This window comes from Suncus etruscus, chromosome 10, assembly GCF_024139225.1.
Source record: "Suncus etruscus isolate mSunEtr1 chromosome 10, mSunEtr1.pri.cur, whole genome shotgun sequence".
Lineage (NCBI taxonomy): Eukaryota > Metazoa > Chordata > Mammalia > Eulipotyphla > Soricidae > Suncus > Suncus etruscus.
Genome location: NC_064857.1, coordinates 19778456 through 19800425, shown reverse-complemented (window position 1 = coordinate 19800425; position 21970 = coordinate 19778456). Strand labels below are relative to the sequence as shown.

General features: G+C 34.6%; 1 non-coding gene and 1 pseudogene across 1 annotated transcript; both read right to left on the bottom strand.

Annotated features, from left to right (window-relative positions):
• Positions 1-2954: 2954 nt before the first annotated feature.
• LOC126021435 (U6 spliceosomal RNA) lies at positions 2955-3061 on the bottom strand. Its single transcript, XR_007499951.1, has one exon. It is a non-coding gene; the product is annotated as a U6 spliceosomal RNA (small nuclear RNA).
• A 14567-nt stretch (positions 3062-17628) lies between these two features.
• LOC126021778 (uncharacterized) lies at positions 17629-17718 on the bottom strand (annotated as a pseudogene).
• Between the last annotated feature and the right edge of the window lie 4252 nt (positions 17719-21970).

The window sequence follows — 21970 nt, the reverse complement described above, 5'->3', positions numbered from 1 at the left end:
CAAAGCAAAACAGAAAAAAACAGAAGGAGGAATCAATGAGGGTGGGAGAAAAAAACAAGAAAAAAGATAAATGAAGAAAATAACAATTATGCTTAATGCTTTTGATAGTCATGACAGATGTGGAATTCAAGCTGATTGTGCTTCAAGTTATATGGACCACTGATAATCTGTACTCAGTTTTGTAGAATGATAAAGTTGGAATCTAAATTTAAGTTACAGCATAAGTTTAAGAGTGAAAACCATCTTGCTTTTCATTGTGTAAAAAAAAATAAAGCCTTCTTTATTGCTCTTTTTTGAATTATTCTTCCTTGACTATCATCACAATTTGTAAAAACCAATTCAGTAGGGGGGCCGGGCGGTGGCGCTGGAGGTAAGGTGCCTGCCTTGCCTGCGTTAGCCTAGGACGGACCGCGGTTCGATCCCCCGGTGCCCCATATGGTCCCCCAAGAAGCCAGGAGCAACTTCTGAGCGCATAGCCAGGAGTAACCCCTGAGCGTCACAGGGTGTGGCCCAAAAACCAAAAAAAAAAAAAAAAAAAAAAAAAAAAAAAAACCAATTCAGTAGCCAAATGATATTTCCTCCTTAAAAATCAGAAGAGTAACAATAATTATATCTATTTATATGTAATATTTCTTTGAAAGACTGAATTATAGATTCACTTTTCTTTAAATGTGAATAAAATCACTGGAGCCTCAGCGGTGGCCCAAGCTGTAAAGCAACTGCCTTTCCTGCACTAGCCTACGACAGACCGCGGTTCGATTCCCCCACTGTCCCATATGGTCCCCCAAGCCAGGAGCGATTTTTGAGTGCATAACCAGCAGTAACCCCTGAACGTCACCAGGTGTGGCCCACAAAATAAAAACAAAAAAATATGAGTAAAATCATTCAATAATGTTTGTCCCACTTACTACTTTAACATAGGTATTTCTATGTTTAGTTTGATCTTTCCCAACAATTGTGTAGCAAAAAGCAATATTTCATCATTTTATTGCTGAATGAATTCCATTATGTATATATATTTATTTTCACACATATTTTATATTATATATTTTATATTCATTGATTTATTGTTAAGACTATGGAAATGGGGGACATTTGTGTCAGGAAGGTTGTAGTAGAGAAGGGTAATATATGTTCTATGACTTAAGCTCAATTATGAACATTTCTGTAACTATGGCACTTAAATAAATTGCTAAAAACAAACAAAAAAGAATATGGATTGTTTTTCAATCTTGGCTATCATAAGTAAAATATTTTTGGTTTAATGCTTTTGTATTTTTAATAAATCTGTAGTTGAGAGACAATACATTTTAAATATTTTGAGTATTAATATTTTATTACTGATAATGCAAATACACTGGATAACAATTGCATATCTATAATGTTTTTGCAGTAGCTGGACAATTTACATTCCCACTAACAATATCTGAAGACTCCTCTTTCTACACTCTTGCCAGCTCTTATTGATTATATTTTTTGCTGTTGTTATTTTATGGTCACACCTAGCTGTACTTAAGGTTTACTCCTGGCTCTGAGCTTAAAGATCATTATAGTCAAAGCTTGGGAGACTATATGTTGCACTGAAATAGAACCTGAGTCAGTGCAACCAGCAAGACCTTTATAGCTATGGGCCTATGATTATTTTGAAATTAGTCTCACACGTGTGACTCTGATGTGATTTTTTTCTTATTTTAATTTTTATTTCACTGATTAGGAAATAAATGATATTTTTTATTTTATTATGGGCCTGATGACTATTGTATGTTTTCCTTGGTGAGGTATCTGTCTTTTTCTATATTTTTGTTGACTGTTTTGTGTTCTTTATATTTTTGGATACTAATGAATTGATGATGTAAAATATATTCTTTTATTCAGAAGAGTGTCTCCTTTGTTTTAATGTTAGTTTTTCTTGCGTGCAGTGTTTACTATTGTTCGTTTTTTTTTTTTTGCATTTGTTTTTTTTTTTTTTTGCATTTGTTTTTTTCCTTACCATTTTAGCTCTATTCCTGAAGATATCTTGAAGCTACATAGCTCAGAGGATTGCCTTTCTCTGTAGGTCTAACATTTAAATCATTAAACTACATTGTGTATGGTGGGAGATGATATAGTTTTTTTTGGCAACTTTATAGATTATTTAGTTTTCCAATACCCCTTATTAAGAGACATTCATTTTCCTTTTGTTTTCGGGCCACACATAGTGGTAACTTTCAGCTCTATGCTAATGAATTACTCCCAGCAGTGCTCAGTGGACTGGATGGGATGCCAGAGATCAATCTCCGTTAGCCCTATGAAAGACAAATACCCTATCCGTGGTACTATCTCTCCATACCCTGAAGAGATTTCCTTTTCTCTGTTTCAATTTATGGCTCAGTTGTCATAAATTAACTAGGCACACACACATATACTGAAGATTTGTTTCTGACTTAATTTTTATTCCATTTATCTATATATTTTATTAATACCATACTATTTTGACTACTATAATTTCCACATATGATCCAAAATTCTGTAATATGCCTTTATAGTTGTTGTTTAAAGGAGTTATTTAGCTACTCATGGCTTTCTGCTGTAACAGAATTAATTCCACAAGGTGACTTGGTGGACAATGTATTTTTCCTGTTGTAGTTTTCTTCAACAGATATGATGCAAATGCTAGTGATTTACAAACAAGAGCACATTAGGAGCATTTTTTTTATTGTAAGAATTTATTCAGGGGCCCGGAGAGATAGCACAGCGGCGTTTGCCTTGCAAGCAGCCGATCCAGGACCAAAGGTGGTTGGTTCGAATCCCGGTGTCCCATATGGTCCCCCGTGCCTGCCAGGAGGTATTTCTGAGCAGACAACCAGGAGTAACCCCTGAGCACTGCCGGGTGTGGCCCAAAAACAAAACAAAACAAAACAAAACAAACAAAAAAATTTATTCAAGAGACAAAATTGATTAACTTATTGAGGTGAAAAATTATGGAACGCTTCACGAATTTGCGTGTCATCCTTGCGCAGGGGCCATGCTTATCTTCTCTGTATCGTTCCAATTTTAGTATATGTGCTGTCGAAGCAAGCACCATTAGGAGCATTTTAATGGTTGTTTCCCTTTTGAGGATTTCTACCTCTCTTCTATATCATTCTTTAAGGTTCTGAAATTAATTAGATAAAATTCTTTATTTAGGTCTGTTTTCTCTATATCAAACTTCCAATAGCCCTATTGGTCTTAGACGTTCCATTTTCTAATAGTGGATAAAGGTGCCTCTGTCTCCTACCCACTCTGGTGCTCTGATCAGGTGCTAGAACAACCAATTATGGGAGCAAAGGCATAGGGTGAGTGTGGGTTTGAGAAGGGAAGTGCTTGAACCACAGACTTCTTGTGGTTTCCCCTGTGCTTTTTGTTTTCTGCTTGCTTGAATGGTTTCTACAGTTTCTGTCACTTCTACACCAATGTCATTCTTCAAATTTCTATCACTTTTTAGAAGAACTAACTTCAATGAAGATAATTTGTTGCCTGTTAGAGAAGACAATTCCAGGATATGGTTAGATTGTCCTATTGGGAAAAATATTTTTATTTGCATATCTATTGCCTCCTGCTCAATAAGAACTTGTATTTATTATATCATAGCCACACCTAAAAAAAGAGCACTGTAGGGTGTCCTCAGAGCTCATTCCTAGTTGTATTTGAGCAACTCTAAATTATATTGGAGATTCAACCACATGCAAAGCAATTGACCCTATCTTTTATTTTTAAATCTCTCTAGCCCCAGATTTACTATGTCTTAAAGTTAATGGGCAATAATTATTTAATGTAGCAAGTCAAAAAGCCAGGTGATTACCATTTGCAACAGATTTCTAAATTATTAGCTGTGCGAATTAGAGCAGTATATGTTATCAAACTCATTATTGTGATAATTAAGCCAAAACATTTAGATTTCTCTTCATGCATGCAATATGCTCAATGAGTATTGAACTCATCAAAAATACTTCTTCATTTGTTTTTATTTTTGTTTTTGTCCCCACAATCGAAATACTCAATGGTTACTCATAGCTCTACACACGAGGTACTTCTGGTTCTGAACTCAAAATGAGGATGTTCAGGGGAAGTATATGGAATTCCAGGGATTGAAACAGGTTTGATTGCATGCAAGAAAATGCCCTAACCACTGTACTATCTTCCAGCCCTCAAATAATTTTTTTCTTTTATTATTGGATTTTAAATTTGCATTTATAGACTATACCACATATATGCTTTATCAGATGTATTTTTATTTTGGTATTCTAGTTACTAAAGGAATTGATGAACTACAGTTTTTTAATAGCAAATTAATATACATGTAAGAGGAATTATATCACTCTCTATCAATTTCTAATATGAAAATGGACAATGCAAAGAAAATGGACAATGCACAGAGAGGAAGATCCCTACTATATTGCCTCATTTATGTTTTCTTTCAAAGTATATATTTTAAAACAGTAGTATAAAAAAGAAAAAAATGTATTAGAAAAAGGGCTGTTACCCTACTACATTTTCTCAGTGATTGATTGTATTTTCTCCTAAGAATTGGAGAAAAGAGGAGAACATGAGGGTTGATTGCATCAAAAGTGTGACACGAATGAAAAAATCAAGAAATCACATATGTCTGCACAGAAGTCAATTAATAAATCAAAAGCATATTCTTAGTGAAGTCAGATGTTTCTTTTAAACAGCATATGGTACAATTCCAATATACTCTATATTCAGCTACCTAACAGACTGTTTTGTTGCCTACAACTAGTGAAAAATCTAGCAGCACAAATGTGTATAAGGCTGGGAAAACATTTTATCTTTATTTTATGCCCTGATTACTAATATTGGCTTGGTGATTACAGTGTAGAACCAAAAAATCATAAATAGAGAAAATAACCTGTTGGCAAGAATGGACACTAATCGTTACAAGTTCCTGTATTAAATGTGTTCACAGTTTTTAGCAGTTATTTTAATGTTAAACTGAATGATTTTTCATCACTCTTCATGTCTGTATTTGAAAGAAATTTCCCCATCATTTGTTGAGCTGAGAGTTATAAAATTAACTTATGTCATAATAAATTTAACCAAACCAAATCCCATGATATTATCATGTCCTAATTAGGAAAGAATGAATAATATAACCTTTAAAAATGTTATGATGACTGTATCTTACTATAAAGGGCAAGTAAATCCAGGTATAATTAAAAAAAACCCATTCACATGGAATTTAAAAAATATACTGGATAACCCATGACTATTTGAAGGTTGCTGTGGGTGGAAATAACTTGGTAGCAAAGAAGAAACTTGTTAGACTATAATTAATTGACAAAGGTAGGAGGAATCTGTTTCAGTAGATAATTATTCGATTTTTTTCAAAATTGTAATTATCTTTATATGTAATGCCAATGTCAAATATCAAACTATATTCCATACTCATAAAATATTTATTTGTTGTTTAATAAAGCCAAGGGTCTTTTTCAGGAAATTATATGTTCTATATGTTGTAAGATCAAAATGCGGAATGGGGGTTTATAAAATTTAAAATCAGTACCTAATAAAGAAGAAAATGTTAGAGTTTTTAACCCACACTTCCATTTTTTTCATGCATTAAATTATAGTTATCTGGGTGAACCCGAGATCCCCAGGTCTCCAATTGAGATAATCATAGATTGGTGAACAATAATAGTGAAATCTATGAGTTTACTTTGTCTTACTTAAGTTGTCTAACATGACTATCGAACTAATTCACAAATAATTTTTCATCAGGTTACTGTTGTTTCCATTAACTGCATTTTACAGACAACAGAGATCCAATCTACTCACAGCACATGTTTCACAGAGGCATGATGTTATTAATAATGGCAAAACGAGTGATAGATATAATATGACAAAAGTGCAAATGATCATATGTCAATGGAACTAGTTATATTTTGTGGAAGTACAGTGGCTATTTTAATTGCATAATTTTCCTCTCTACCATGCCCCCTATTAAATGACAGGAAAAAAAAGAAAATAACACTTTCTAGTTTATTTTTAGTTATTAGTGAAGTATTGAGTTTCTGATAGACATTTGACACACAACTCCTCAATCATTTTACCCTCTAGTACAGATTCAAAATTCACTGTGCTCATTGCTGAGAAAGGATAACAAGCTTGTGGGCAGGAATTTGCTGACTCACAATCAGGCAGTTCATCTCGAGGCCTTGCCCCTTGCCTATACTCTAGCAAAAAAAAAAAAAAAAAAAAAGAAGATATTATCAAGAATTTGAGCCAATGTGTCATCTTTCCCCATTTCCTGATTAATTTGTCCTTGATATTTACTTTTCTCTAAATTTATCCCTAACTATATAGACAAGACTCCTGAGTACCTTCACATATTTTTGTTTGTTTGTTTGTTTGTTTGTTTTGGGGGGTCACACCTGGCAGTGCTCAGGGGTTACTCCAGGCTCTGTGTTCAGAAATCACTCCTGGCAGGCTCAAGGCATTATATGGGATGCCAGGAATAGAACCAGAGTCCATCCAGGGTCGACCATGTACAAGGCAACCTACAGTTGTGCTATTGCTCTGGCCCCTGCCTTCACATTCTTTCATGTATGCTAGCTTCTTTAAACTTTTTACTGTCTACTATTATTTATTCTTACAGAACCACATGCGAATCTTCTGCCATTCATTTCTGGACTACCTAGATTTTTCTAGTTCATGTAATTATATAACATGCTACAAGTGAATTCAAAATTCTATTTTTTCTCTATTTTAGAACTTATACTTAGTTGCCTACTTTTTTTTTTTTTTTTTTTTTTTGGGTTTTTGGGCCACACCCGGTGACGCTCAGGGGTTACTCCTGGCTATGCGCTCAGAAGTTGCTCCTGGCTTGGGGGACCATATGGGACACCGGGGGATCGAACCGCGGTCCGTCCTAGGCTAGCACTGACAAGGCAGACACCTTACCTCTAGTGCCACCACCCGGCCCAGTTGCCTACTTTTTTTTCATGTCACCCTTGCTTGACGATTTGACTTGTGTATTACCCTTATCTTCATGGGAAAAGTGAACTTGCCAGCATTGAAAAATTAAAGTTTATTGTTGTCTCTACTTGGGAGATGTACTGATAGAGTTCTGTTCTTTTGCTCCTATATACTTGCATTAGAATTGAATTTATAAATGCTTGATTAATTTGAAATAACTGTCAGCTCCAAGTGATAATTTTGGCAACTGTTTGCTCAGTCCACATGCCAGTAGCTGTAGCTGCAGGCTTCTTTCTTACTGATTTCTTGAGTTGTCTCTTCTTCCCCTGTTATGAAGTCTTGACTGTCTAAAATAGAACATATTTTGTTTTCCTAATGTGCAAAGTGCACTCATTAATTTCTCACTTAGTGATGATTCATTAATCATGGGAGGGCGTGTGAGTTGCAGTAAAACAACTCCTTTAATTTGATTTAGCAAACATTTATTGAGTGTTTAATGTGCAGAGCAAACCTCTAAGCACCAGACCCAAAGAGATCTGGTTTGGAAAGTGTGTAAATTATTCTTTCATTGAGATAAATGTTTAATATATATTTTGGAGTCAAATCTAATTGGGATAGGCAATATTATGGTTATAACATTAGATAATACAATATAACATTAAGTAGTAATATAAAGAAACATACTTAGATGATTTCTGTAGAGCAGGAGCAACTACTTTTAGGTTGCTTATCTGCAGTTCATAATCTCATGAAAGTAATTAATATCACATCCATATTTCTCCCCCCAAACTACTACAAAACACCATGCTCTCTTGCACCTTTCCCCCCATAATTATTGACTGGATTACAAAGGAGGGATTAGAATCAAGGAGATGGTTAGAGAATTAATAATATTTGAGCAAAACTTGGATATATTATGAAATAAAAATGTTACTTTCTCTTTGGAAAAAGTAGCAGTATGATTTGAACACATGCCTGATAATCAATAAACTCTTGGGTTTGTTCAACTGCAAACACCAGGCTTCATTGTTTTATTATATGTACTGGTACCTTAATACCAATTTACCATACACTTACACTAACATATATATATATATATGTATTTATGTATGTATATATATACATATATATAGAGAGAGATAACAAGGATATCTAATAATTTGTCTGAAACAAGTCAAAAGATAAAGCTCACCCTCTTAGGCTTCAATTTTATTTAAGATTTTGAAAAAAATTGAAAAGACTTAACTAAGAAATAATATGCAATGTTTTAAAAATCAAATAAAGCATAGATAAGTTTATATTTATTCCTATTTTTATTTTCAACAGTTTCTAGAAGTAAGTAGGACATTTTTTCAAGAATGCCAATTCATAATTTCCTATTTTCAGTTATTTCAGTTATATTTTTCTACATGATCTTCAAACTCCACAGAAATATGAAGCCTGGGACTGTTTTGAATTCTTTACCTTTGAAATATTAGGTTCTGTTATCTCATTCTCACCATTGTCTCATCTCTTCCTAACTCACTCATCGAGAGAACTCTGTGAATAGAAATCTCTACTTTTTTTCCTATTAGGGACCCTTCATTACCACCCATGGCTTAGGCTTATTTTCTCTTAGAGAAGACACAATCAATATCCCCAATTCTCTTCTCCTATTATCTGTTACTCTCTGTGCGCTGTGACCTTCAGTCTTTCACCATCTCCTCGTCTATACTACAACGTAACTAAAAGTACTGGAAGTTCCCTGAATGTGCCCTGCTGTTCTGAGTTTTTGTTCCTTTGCTTGTGTGACACTCTACTTGAAATACCTGTCATTCAATGGTACATTTAATTTTAAAGTCTTTCTGAGAAAATTCTCTGAAAACTTTCATGATCATCCTCCTAGATTAAATATATTGCTCATTCATTGGTGTCCCACAGTGTTCTCTATCCATTATAGCAAGTACTTGTTATACTATTTTCCTCTTATTTGATCTTTATATCCTCTTTCTACGATTGTTTAATTTCTGTTTTCTCAGCATTAGTATACTGCATAGCATTGAGTAGGCAACTAATAAATGTTTATAGGGTAAATTATTACATGGATTAAGTAGGGAAATATTTCCATCTGCAATAGAAAAAAATTTAGTTTTCTAATAGTCAATCTCATGCAACCTTTAAAAATAATTTTTAGTTTTTATGTTTTGTTTTGTTACCTCTTCTTTTTTCTCTTTCTTCTTCTAAATGGATATTTATAACACCTAGATGGGCTCTTATTAATTTTTGTTTTTTAGTTTTTCTTTTTTTGTTTGTATTTTTCTTTCTTTTCCCATATATTTTTCTTATATCTCTAACAGGAACACATTACTAGAATCACCTTGATCAGCCTCATAATTTGAGAGGGAAAATGGATGGTACCAAGACCAGACAGTCATATGATCATTTGATGAAAATAAAAAATAATCAGACTTAGGGACCAGTGAGGTGGCGCTAGAGGTAAGGTGTCTGTCTTGCAAGCACTAGCCAAGGAAGGAACGCGGTTCAATCCCCCGGCGTCCCATATGGTCCCCCCAAGCCAGGGGCGATTTCTGAGCACTTAGCCAGGTGTAAACCCTGAGCATAAAAAGGGTGTGGCCCAAAAAACTAAAAAAAAAATCAGACTTGAACACTAAACCCATAATCAACGACAACAGAATTGATGCCCAATCTACAACAAACTGTACAAGTGGGGAACAGTTTAACTAGCATTACACAGGAGGGAGATATGGGATGCATTCTGGGAACAGGGGTGGAGGGAGGGCAACACTGGTGGTGGGAATGCCCTAAATTCATTGTCACTATGTACCTTAAATATTACTGTGAAAGATTTGTAATTCACTTTGACCACAAAATTTTAAAACAAATAAATTTTAACTGAATCACTATGATATACGCTGTTACAAAGTTTTTCATGATTGAGTTCTAGTCTTGCAATGTTCCAACACCCATCTCTTTATCAGTTCACATTTCCCACCATCTGTGTCCCAGATTTCCTCCCAACTCCCACCTCTCACCTGCCTCCAAAAATTCTTTTCCTCTTCTCTCCTTGTTCTTTTCCCTCCCTCCCTCCCTCCCTCCCTCCCTCCCTCCCTCCCTCCCTCCCTCCCTCCCTCCCTCCCTCCTTCCCTCCCTCCCTCCCTCCTTCCTTCCTTCCTTCCTTCCTTCCTTCCTTCCTTCCTTCCTTCCTTCCTTCCTTCCTTCCTTCCTTCCTTCCTTCCTTCCTTCCTTCCTTCTGGTTTGCAATACTGTTACTAAGCTTTACCTCTTTTAGCATCCAGTTCTTGTTCAAAGTGATAATTTTCCACTATCATTCTTCTTTATTTTGCTTTTATTTGGGGGGGCACCCTGTGACACACAGGGGTTACTCCTGGTTATGTGCTCAGAAATTGCTCCTACCTCAGGGGTCCATATGAGATACTGGGGGATCGAACCAAGGTCCATCCTGGATTGCTTGCATGCAAGGAAAACGCCCTACCACTGTGCTATTGCTCAGGCCCCTCAACATATTCTTATATAAGTCCTTTCTCTGTCATTTCTTCACTACTTCTGTTTTTGTTGCAAACTTCCTACTATGACCTGTCCGCCTGGTGCTCACCTTTATTGTCTTTCCATATTATGACTGTATTATGTTATTGTTTTTACTATCCCACAAATGAATGATATCATTATCCCTCTGACTAATTTCACTCTGCATAATACTCTCCAAATTTATCCATGTATAAGCATATTTCATAACTTAATTTTTTAATAACTGTATTGTATCCTATTGTATTATATTATAGTTTCTTTATTCACTCATCTGTTCTTGGGCATTTGGTATGCTTCCAGATTCTGGCCATTGTGAATAGTGTTGTCATGAATATGGGATTGCAATACGGTTTCTGCATTGTGTTTCTGGACCCTTAGGTTATATTCCCAGGAGCAATACTTCTGGGGCATATGAATGCTCAATTTCTAGTTTTTTGAGACATGTCTATATTGTTTTCAATAAAGTTTACATCAGTAGACATTCTCAACAGCAGTGAATGAAAGTCTTTGTTCTCCCCACATCCACTCTGACACTGGTTGTTCTTTTTCTTTGTGATGTGTGCCAGTCTTTGTGGTGTGGGATGGTATCTCATTGTTGTTTTGATTTGCAGATCCCTGATGATTAGTGGTGTGGAGCATTATTTATGTGCCTTTTTCCCATGTGTATTTCTTCTTTAATGAAGTTTCTGTCCATATCTTCTCCCTATTTTTGATGGGGTTTGATGTTTTCTTTCTTTTTTCTTTTAAGCCTTTCTCATATGAATGTTGGCTAAATACTTTCTTCTAATCCAAGAGCAGTCTTTGTATCCTTGTATTTATCTCTTTTGAGGCACAGAAGCTTCTTTACTTAATATAGTCCTATTTGTATATCCTTCCTTCCACTTGTGTGGTCAGTGGTATTTTATCCTTGAAAATTCCAGTAGCATCATATCATTTGAGAGTTCATCCTCATGTGTCTTTTACCCTTTCTTTTCTACTCTTGATCTGGCTATGGTCAAGTATGAGAACAAAATTATTAGTTACATTAGTCCTCTTTGGTTATGTTTGCATTCTTAATTTTCCACTGTAGTTATGGAATATAAATTTTTAATATTTTTTACTTCATGTTTGGGTTATACTTGGTTATACTTCAGGGATTACTCCAGGGTTTGGTCTCAGAGATCATATCTGACAGTGCTCTGGATCCTGGGTTGACCATACATAAGAGAGATGCCTTTTCAACTGTATAAACTCTTTGTACCAATAATAATAACTTTATTCATATGTTTAAAGAATTGTTACAGTAAAGCCAGTTGGGTTGGCATTTTTGATCTTCATACAATCAGGACCCGGTTGTATCATTCAAAAAAGAATAATACAAAATACTGTGAATTGTACAGCTTGCAGGCTAGTTCCTACAATCATTAACAGGGGGATTCCTTGGCCTTTTAATAAGTTAAATCCTTTATTTTCTTCTGTATTAACTCATATTCACTACAGTTTAGTGCATAAATATAGGATATACTGTTAGCACAGCTGAGAGCATGGTGGATACAGGTTAGATAAGCAGTTACCTTGCCATTATGATAATGCTCTATTCTTCTTGGCAGTAATCTCCCTGATAAGCTATTTTGCTGTCCCTTACATCTATCTAAGTCTGTACTTCTTATTAGGACATTTTCCATGTATGATCATACTTTCTATAGCAAGATATTTTACGAAGAACTGACATTTTCCCAGTAGGATGTTCCTTGTTTAAGACTGAACTTCCCCTGAAATTTGATTTACCCAAGATATTCCTCATATCATAGGACCTGATTTACAGGTAAATTTCATAATAAAAATATGTCTATGCTTATGTGTAGAAAGAGATAGACAACTAATTTTAACAGGTTTATCTTAGAAAACATCAATAATATTGGGGCTGAGAGATAGCATGGAGGTAAGGTGTTTGCCTTTCATGCAGAAGGTCGGTGGTTCGAATCCTGGAATCCCATATGGTCCCCCGAGCCTGGCAGGAACGATTTCTGAGCATAGAGCCATAAGTAACCCCTAAGCGCTGCCGGGTGTGACCCCTGCCAAAAAAAAATATCAGTAATATGTTTTATATATTTTGGTGTTTATAGAGAACCTGATTATCAAACTTTTTAGCATGTTACAAAATAAATAAAGTTACCATTTTATATTAAGAAAATTTTCACTAGAAGAAAGGACTAAGAAAATTATCTTTTTATCAATTTATTTTTATAGTAAATGAACAAAAATGTGAATATATTTAATAGTTATAACATTGGAAGGAAATGGTTAATGGTACAAATATCCAGTTTGTTTGCTCTATGATATGTATGAAAGTGAGTAAAACCTAAACATTCTTATCACTAGACAAAAATATTTTTGATTTTTTCCCTATTTATATTTCATCTATATGAAAAGATGAATTTTAGCTGAACCAAAGTAGTGATCACTTTGCAGTACAAATCAAGATGTTTGTCTTAAACTTATGCTGTGATGTTTCAATTATTTTGTAGTAAAACTAGGATAAAATAATAAGTAGATAAACCTTCCAAACTACTCATTTATGTTCTAAAGCTTGGTGAGTTTGTTCTTCATATGCTTAACATTATGGCAATGATTGCAGTATGTTTAAAATTTTTATAAATAATAATGATTAGGTAAATATGGTGATAGAATCGACAGTACTCAAACATATCTATCAGGTGCTAGAGAAATATTACAGTAGGAAAAGGTTTTTGCCTTACATGTATCTGAACAGTTTCTGAACTGGTCATTATATATTATATATATAATCCCCCAAACCAAATATGGTCTCCTGAATTCTGTCAGGAATGATCTTTAAGTACAGAGCAAGCAGTCAGTTCTGAAACCACCCCCCCAAAAAAAAGTCCCTATTAATTGTGGTAGAATTTGAAATATATAAAAGTAATAAGACAACCATTGTATGCCCATATAATTTCTGGAAACCCAGAATGATCAAATTTTGGTTTATTAAATATTCACATTTATAATAAGAGCATAATTCATATTTATTGATATTATTGTTATGTTTGGAATAATTAGCAGTGGTATTCTGGTAAATGTTTAATGAACATTTTTTTTAGGAAAAACTGTTTATTTGTAATGTTTGCCAATTTCTATGGTGTAAATATTCCTCCCACAGTCAATGGCAATCTGCCAATTTGAGGTTATATAACAAAGTTAGGAAGAGAATAACAATTGTTGAATTTTAACTAAAAAAATTGGCATCAACTCAGCACTATAAAACTCTCTCAATTTTTATATGTCCTGTTTTGATATAAAGAATTCTCTAAAAAATACTGATAAATGAAGGTCTCTGAGAAATTGTACAGTAGGTAGGGCCCTTAGCTGACCCAGGTACTATCCTATGGTTCCCTGCTTATTGTCATACATGATCTCTGAGCATAGAAGCAGAATTAAGCTTTAGATACAACTTGGCATCTCCCAAATCAAAACCCAAAAAGCTAAGATAAATTGGAGCAGGAGAATTAGTACTGGGGTGCTTGCTTTGCCTGAGGCTTACCTTTTTTTTTTTCCTGCACTGTGCATGGTCCTTTAGTACAGAGCCAGGTTTAAGGCCTGAATATTACCTAGGATGGGCCATGAAAAGAAAGATAAATTATTTTATATGATCACTTTGAATAAGTGCTTTTTACTTTGAATTCAAGGATTTCTTTACTTTTGACTTTCTTCAATAAGAGGCAAGAGGTCAAATTGTTTATTAAATTATATAAAAACCAAAGATAATTTATTTTTATATATTAATGAAATTATAAAATATAAAAGCATTATCTAAAATTAGTTTGAGGGGCTGGAGATATAGTACAGATAAGGTCCTCACCTTCCGTATGATTGTCCTAGGTTCACATATGTTCAAATAATTCCAGAAGTATGTCCTGTGTACTGCCTGCGGAGTGTTCCCCAAAAAACAAAAAAAAAGTTTAATTTCATATTTACATAATATTTTACGTCTTTGAAATTTCTCAAAGTGATACATAGAGAAAGATATAAACATGAAAATGATCAAACAAGGATAAAGTCATGAACATAGGTTCATATGAAAGCAGATGATAAAGTTTATGAACATAGGGAGTGAACCTAGGGCCTGGTATATATGAGGCATATATTTTACCACTTTTTGAGTTTCAGCCCAGCCTGAAGGTGATATGTATTTATTATCACAATTGTATGAGTTTTCTAGAAGTCAAAAATAATATAAGATTCATAACATTCAAAAGTCTCATCAAAGCATGGGGCAGAGGACACAAGTTCTATAGATTACCTGCTTATTTGTTTGCTTGGTCATGGTCTGGGGGACACACTTAATAATGTTTAATGCTTATTCAGGCTCTGTACTCAGGGATTATTCATGGTGGTAATTGGGATACTATATGGAGTATGAGAGATTGAACCTGGGTTGGCCACTTGCAAGGCAAACATCCTATCCACTATTTTACAGCCAAACCCCCAACATGCTTCCTTAAAGAAAAATGGTGGGTCTACCTCCCATAGCCATTTCATGTCTGTGTCAGGGCAGGGACAGGAACCTCCCGTCCCTCCCATCAAAGGCAATGTAGGCTGTCTGAAAGGCATTCCCTCTGCCTTTTTCTGGATTTTGCCACCAATCCTGATCATCTGCCTCCCGTGGCCATTTCAGGTCTGTGTATGGGTGGGAACAAGAACTCTCAAATCCTCCCATCAACACTTTTTTCCCAAACCACAAGGACACTAGTGTGCAAAGACATTTTCATTTATATCATATAGTTCCAGGCAGACTGGGTCTAGTACTTGTTCTCTTATAAAATATACAGCTCAAAACCTAGCTGAACAAACCAATGAACTAGTTTGTACTATTTTTTTTATCATACTTAGATAACCTTGCTTGTTTAGAAAAATAACCTCTAAATAGATATACCTTTAGCCACCTTTTATAGAAACAGTTAAATAGATCACATTCTTAAAAACCCTGATAATCCAGCATTCAAACCCACTAAATACAAAGAACAATGAAGAAACTAAGGAAGACATTTGCAGTTGGGGATATGAAGAGAAATCCCTGCAAGTTTCCAAGTCCAAAAGAATGACTGAACCTCATAATTGAGAACCTAAAATGAACACTTAATTTTTAGTGATAGAAATCAAGGAGTAACTAGTCTGCAAAATTAAGAAATTTATAGATAAAAATTTCAAACAACTCAAAGAACTCTTTCAAAAGTTTAGAGAATCCATATAAATGGAACTGAAGGTACTAAAATGCATGTTAGCAAACCATAATTGTAGAATTACACAAGTTGAAAATCATATAGATAAAGTTGAAAAAGTAACATAAAAATAAAAAAAAAATAACAAAAAACCCTAGAAAGATGAACACTTTAAAGCAGTAAAGGGGAAGAAAAACCTCAAGTATAAAGGAAATAACATAAGAATCAAACTAGATTTTTTATTTGAAACAAGAAAAGAATAGAATGACATATTCAAACTACTGAATAAAATAAATTTTAAACCTAGAGTCCAATACCCAGCAAAACTCTCATTTACATGGAAGTGAGGATTAAAAATATTCTCAGAAAAAAAATATCACAATATTAGGGCTATCCAAACAGATCCTAAATGAATTACTCAAAGATCAATTGCATAAACCAAATTCCCAGTTGTAACAACAATCCTACACAATATAACGGCACAACAGCTCTTTCTGTCAATAATTTTTTTTAAATGTCAATGGACTAAACTGTCCAGCAAAGAGCACAGAGTAGTGGGTTGGATCAGAAAACAAAACCCAGACATCTGTTGTTTGTAGTAAATACACTTAGAAGTTTAGGCTAGACAAATGCTCAGAGTAAAAGGATGGACACAATTAGACAAACCTCTGGAAAACAATAAAAAAATGGGACAACCAGATTTATATTAGATCAAATTACCTTCAACCTCAAAAACGTACCCAGAGACAAAGATGGACACTACATATTGATCAAGGGAACAATAGATCAAGAAATAATAAATTCTGATAAACATTTGTGCACCAAACGTAGAACCAGAACAATATGTAAAGTTGCTGCTCACAAACCTAGAAAAATTTATGGAATGTGATAGTAGTGGGAGCTTCTAATATGCCATTATCACCACTAGGTAGCAAAGGCATAAGAGCCTTAAATAATAATAAAAAAATTCAGAAGAACTAGGACTAATGAATCTGTACAGGAACTTTTGTTCTCAAAGCTGAACACACATTTTTCTAAAGTGTACAAGCAATCTTTTCTAGAAAAGGCCACCTTTTAGGACACAAGTCTAACTTTCATAAAGTCTCAAATATAAGAATTAAACCAAGCACCCTATCAGACCACAATGGCACAAAGATCAAGATTGACTGTAAAATGAAGGTGTGGAGAACATCTAACACCTGGAGACTAAACAACATGCTGCTGAACAACAGTTGGATCAAAGAGAAAATCAAGAAAGAAATAAAGATACTGCTTGAAACCAATGATAATGAAGAAAAAATTTTCCAAACTCTATGGGTCACAGCAAAAGCAGTAGTTAGGGGGAAACTCATAGTAATACAGGCCTACAATAAGAATGATGAAAAAGACAAAATAAAAAATCAAAAGGGACACCTTAAATATCTGGAAAACCAATAGCACAGGAACCCAAACACAAGTAGAGAAAAGAAATAATTAAAACCAGAGTAGATATCAACAATTTAAAAACAAAGAAAACAATACCAAAAATTAATGAAACCAGGAGCTAGTTTTTTGAAAGGAAAAAACAAGATATATAAACCACTGGCAATACTCATGAGGAAAAAGAGGAAAATTATTCAAATAAATCAGATCAGAAATGAAAGGAGAGAGATTAGAACAAAACCCCAAGAAATCCAAAACAATATGAGAGTTTATTATATACAACTATACTCAGCTAATCTAATGAACCTAGAATTAATGGTCAGGTTTCTGTCCATTATTGAATAGTGGGTTAGAATAGAATAGGCAGCTAACTGAATGGGAGAAAATCTTTTCACTCAACATATTAGAAAGGTTTGATATTTAGAAAATATAAAATTTTCACAAAGTTTAACTCCACAAAACCTAAAATCCCCTTCAAAAATGAGGAGAGGAAATGAACAGACGCTTCTTGAATTTGCATGTCATCTTTGCACAGAGGCCATGCTAATCTTCTCTGTATATGTGCTGCCGAAGCGAGCACATGAACAGAAACTTCTTTGAGGAAGACCAAGATACAGCCAACAGACATATGAAAAAATGGTCCTCATCACTTATCATTAGGAAAATCCAAATTAAGACAAGAATGAGATATCATCTTATAAAAGTGAGGATGACACCTATTAAAAATATTGGGAGCAATCCCTGTTGGTAGAATATGTTGAGAAAGAAACTCTTTTCCACTGCTGGTAGGAATGCTGCCTGATCCAACCCCAATCCAAACAAGCATGGAAACTTATTACTAAATTCAAAATTGAGTTGCCTATAACCAGCAACCCTTATTTTGTGTATCTATCCTTAGAACAGAAAAATATTTATTCAAAAGAATGTATGTATGCCACAATTCATTGCAGCACTCATTACTGTAGCTAAGATTTGGAATCGACCTAGACCTCAAATAACATACTAGTGGATTTTGAAGATGTGGTTCATATATTTAACAGAATGCTATATAGCTATAAGAAATAATGCAAGCATGAAATTTGCAGCAACATAGATGGAACTAGAAAATATTATGCTAAATGAAGTAAGGAAGAAGGATAAGTACAGAATAATGGTATTCAGAATAACTGCATGAAGAAATACAATAGTTTAAATGGTAGTTGTCTCAAACACCATTAGCCCCAGAGTATAACGAGGAGAAGAGAAGGACCTGAGTGGAAGCGGAGAAATACAAAAGCTTCTATTCTTGTCTATACTTCAAAGAGACCTTCACAAAAGTTACAGCTGTTTACTGTTTACAGATACTCAATTTAGATTGAGTAGTTGTCCAATCTACATCTCATATAGATGTCTATAATAATGTTCTAATGCTTTTATCCACAGAAACAGGTGTAGAATGTGTTTGAAAGCCATCACTACCACTAAATTGCTCACTATAAGAATGTTTTAGTGTCTTAATTTTAATATCTATAATAACTCAATTTTTTGTTAACAGTGGTTCTTATTAATATAGGTTTGTCTTCCTAGTTTCACATTGTATTATTATTTTATATTAGACAAAAATACGTTCTCTTTAATATGTCTTGACAATTATTCTATCTATGCATTTTCCATTTGATTGTACCTGCTAATATGATGTAATGTTTATGTCCATAGATAACATTGAAATAGACAATTATATGCCATACATTCCTGCTACAGTGCTCATTCATTGAGTATGTTATTACAGTTTATTTTCAATTCAAGCTAGTTTACTCTTATAATATCCAGGCTTTGAGTTTGCTTTAAGAAAAGGAACTTGGGGACCGGGAAGGTGGCGCTACAGGTTAGGTGTCTGCCTTGCAAGCGGATGGACCGCGGTTCGATCCCCCGGTGTCCCATATGGTCCCCCAAGCCAGGGGTGATTTCTGAGCGCGTAGCCAGGAGTAACCCCTGAGCGTCAAATGGGTGTGGCCCAAAAACTAAAAAAAAAAAAAGGAACTTGGATACTCAAGACCTATTAGACCTATTAGATGATATTTTATGTTATATATTTCTTTTACAGTGCTCATTACCATACTGCTTAGTATTCTAAACTTAAAAATTATGATTGTTTTAAGAATATTCTATGCAAAATCTAACCCAGGAAGCCTTTCTCCAGTAAAATTTACTCTCATTAATGATGATATGCCTAAAAAATACAAAAACTTTCCATCTGACTTGTTAGCTTTATATTTTTAAGCGTTCTGACCAATTCCACCTGTGTCAGGTTTTCTTTTCCTTTCTGTTCATTTTAAATGTTATTGTGAACTATGTGAATTATAGTTTCATAATTTCACAGTTATATTTAAGGTATATATATAGTGACAGTGAACTACGGCCACTCACACCAACAGTGTTGCCCTCCTTCCATCTGTTCCCACCATGTATACCATACCTCCCCTTATGTCCCCTGGACTATAAGTGTAATATTTCCCTTTTGTATATATTTTGTTGTAGATTAGGTATCTTGATTCTGTTGTCATTGACTTTGGCTTTGGCATTTAGGACTGATCATTGTTTTATTTCCATTAAATGTTCATGCAACTGTTTGCTCCTAGTACCATTCACATTTTTTTTCACCTCAATTTATAAGGCAGAACAAGATTATTCCATTTCTGGAATATGGAATTCCATATTTGGGGAAAACAGCTAAGAGGAATCCATCTAGGAACTATCAATATACATTTTAAAAAATAAAGTAAAAAAAAAAACAACAGCAGCAAACCAAAACAAGCAATGACAAAAAACACTACAGCAACAATAAACAACAACTAAACCACAAGAAAGAAAAAAAGGAAGGAAGGAAGGCTGGTGTGGCAAGGTTTTGTGCTTTTTTGTTTCTGTTTTTGTGTTTTTTGGGGGGTTCTGCTTTTCACTTGCAACCTATAGATTGATCCTCAGTGTCTGTCTATATATGTGCATGAGTGTATGTATTGGCCACCTCAATGTCTGTCTAATGTCTGTCTGTGACATACATAATGTCTGTATGTTGTATATAGTCCTTCCCCAGTTATATATGACCCTTTCTTTCCACACCCCCTGGTTACCACTTTACAAATCCTTTTCTATTCTTTCATTCTACACTGATATGTTATTTCTCCCTTTTTACCATCAATTCTTAACTCCTCAGGAACTAGACGTTTTCCCCACACCAACCAGCTGCCAACCTACTTGCAAAGTGAAAAGACAGCCTGATTTGCCTTGACCTGGGAAGAGGCTGCCACCTCTGCTGCTGATAATTTGACCAGGGGTCCCCCCTTTTCCCACCTCCCTTCGCTGTGTACTGTTGCTTTCTACCAGATGTGGCGATTGAGAGACCCTCTATTAGAAGACATTTCCTGATCTGTGATTGTTGGGATTTGCTTATCAGACTCCACAAGACCACATTGCAGGTTGACACCGTGCTCTGAATTTTATTCTGACCCCTCAAAATTTCAAAAGACTTAAAAAGGATATGTAAATTCCCTTCCTATATTTCTCTAGATGTGTTTCCTTAATAGGTATAATTTTATTACCTATTTCTTTAGTAGAGGTAGTTTTTCCCCATTCTTTTTTTATCTGTCTAGTAGGAAATTCTAGTAAACAAGTTTATGTTGGGTTGTTTGTTCATGTTAGAACCAGATTATAAGGATAGTTTGGTGTTTTACTTTTACCCCTATATGCACCAGTAGTATTCCTATGGCATTGTTATTTTTTTTTGCATAGGTACATTAAAATGGGAACAATCTTATTTATAGAAAGAAGTTAGTATCTGATATGGATAAAAACTCATACATTTTATATTGTGAGTCTTTATCCTGAACATTTGTCACAGTAACTTGACTTAGTCTTCAGTTGATCAAAAATTGGCTGTTCACCCCCAATCCTTGGATCCCATCTTCGGAACCAGCACAGTTTTTCTGTACCAGCACCAGGAATCAAACTTTTCTTGCGAAAGATCCTAATGCTATCCTGGAACCAACTTGCTTCAGAGTGGGTTCAGATGACATCTTGAAGGCTGGGAAACAACAATTTTATTTCAGGTCAAGATTCCCTGAATTGCCACCTAACAGAGGAAACTAGATGATACTCCATGACACCCTGACTTTGACATGTGCAAAAACCAATATCTCTACAGAAACTGACTGTGACAACAGTGATCGAGGAGACTTTTACTGGGACTATTAAGAAGACTTTGGGGTCAGACAACTTAGTATGCCCAGAGCCCGTGACTTGGTCTTATGGAAGGATGCTTCATGGATAGGGTCTCCCTGTTTTTAGGCCAAAGGTTTTTCCCCAACTTTTGCTGCACCTATGCAAAAGACAGCTACCTACATTTTTTTTATCTTTTAATTAAGAGCTCCTACCTTTTTCATAGAAACTTGGGACATGGATTACTTTGTTTTATTTCATGCATCTGCATTTCCTATAAAATTAAGAAGGAAAAAAATGGAGGCTTAGGCCAAGTGGTTTCAGGTGCATTGGTGGAGAAAAAAAGGGCAGAACTAAAATCAACAATAGAAATAAGAGACTCAAACTTTTAACAATCTAAACTTAAATGAGCCGGTTACATGGGCAAGCCATGGGGCCAAAGTTGGTTGGGAACATTGGTGGAGAGCAGTTGAAACTGTTTGGTGGGAATGACCCTGATTCACTATATGTCTGAAATTCAACTATGAAGGACTTTGTAAATCCCAATAGTTCCAATTAAAAAGAAAAAAAAAACAGAAAGAACCCATTAATATTTATTTAAAACATTTACTAATTAACCATGTATCCTCTTTTTATGTTTT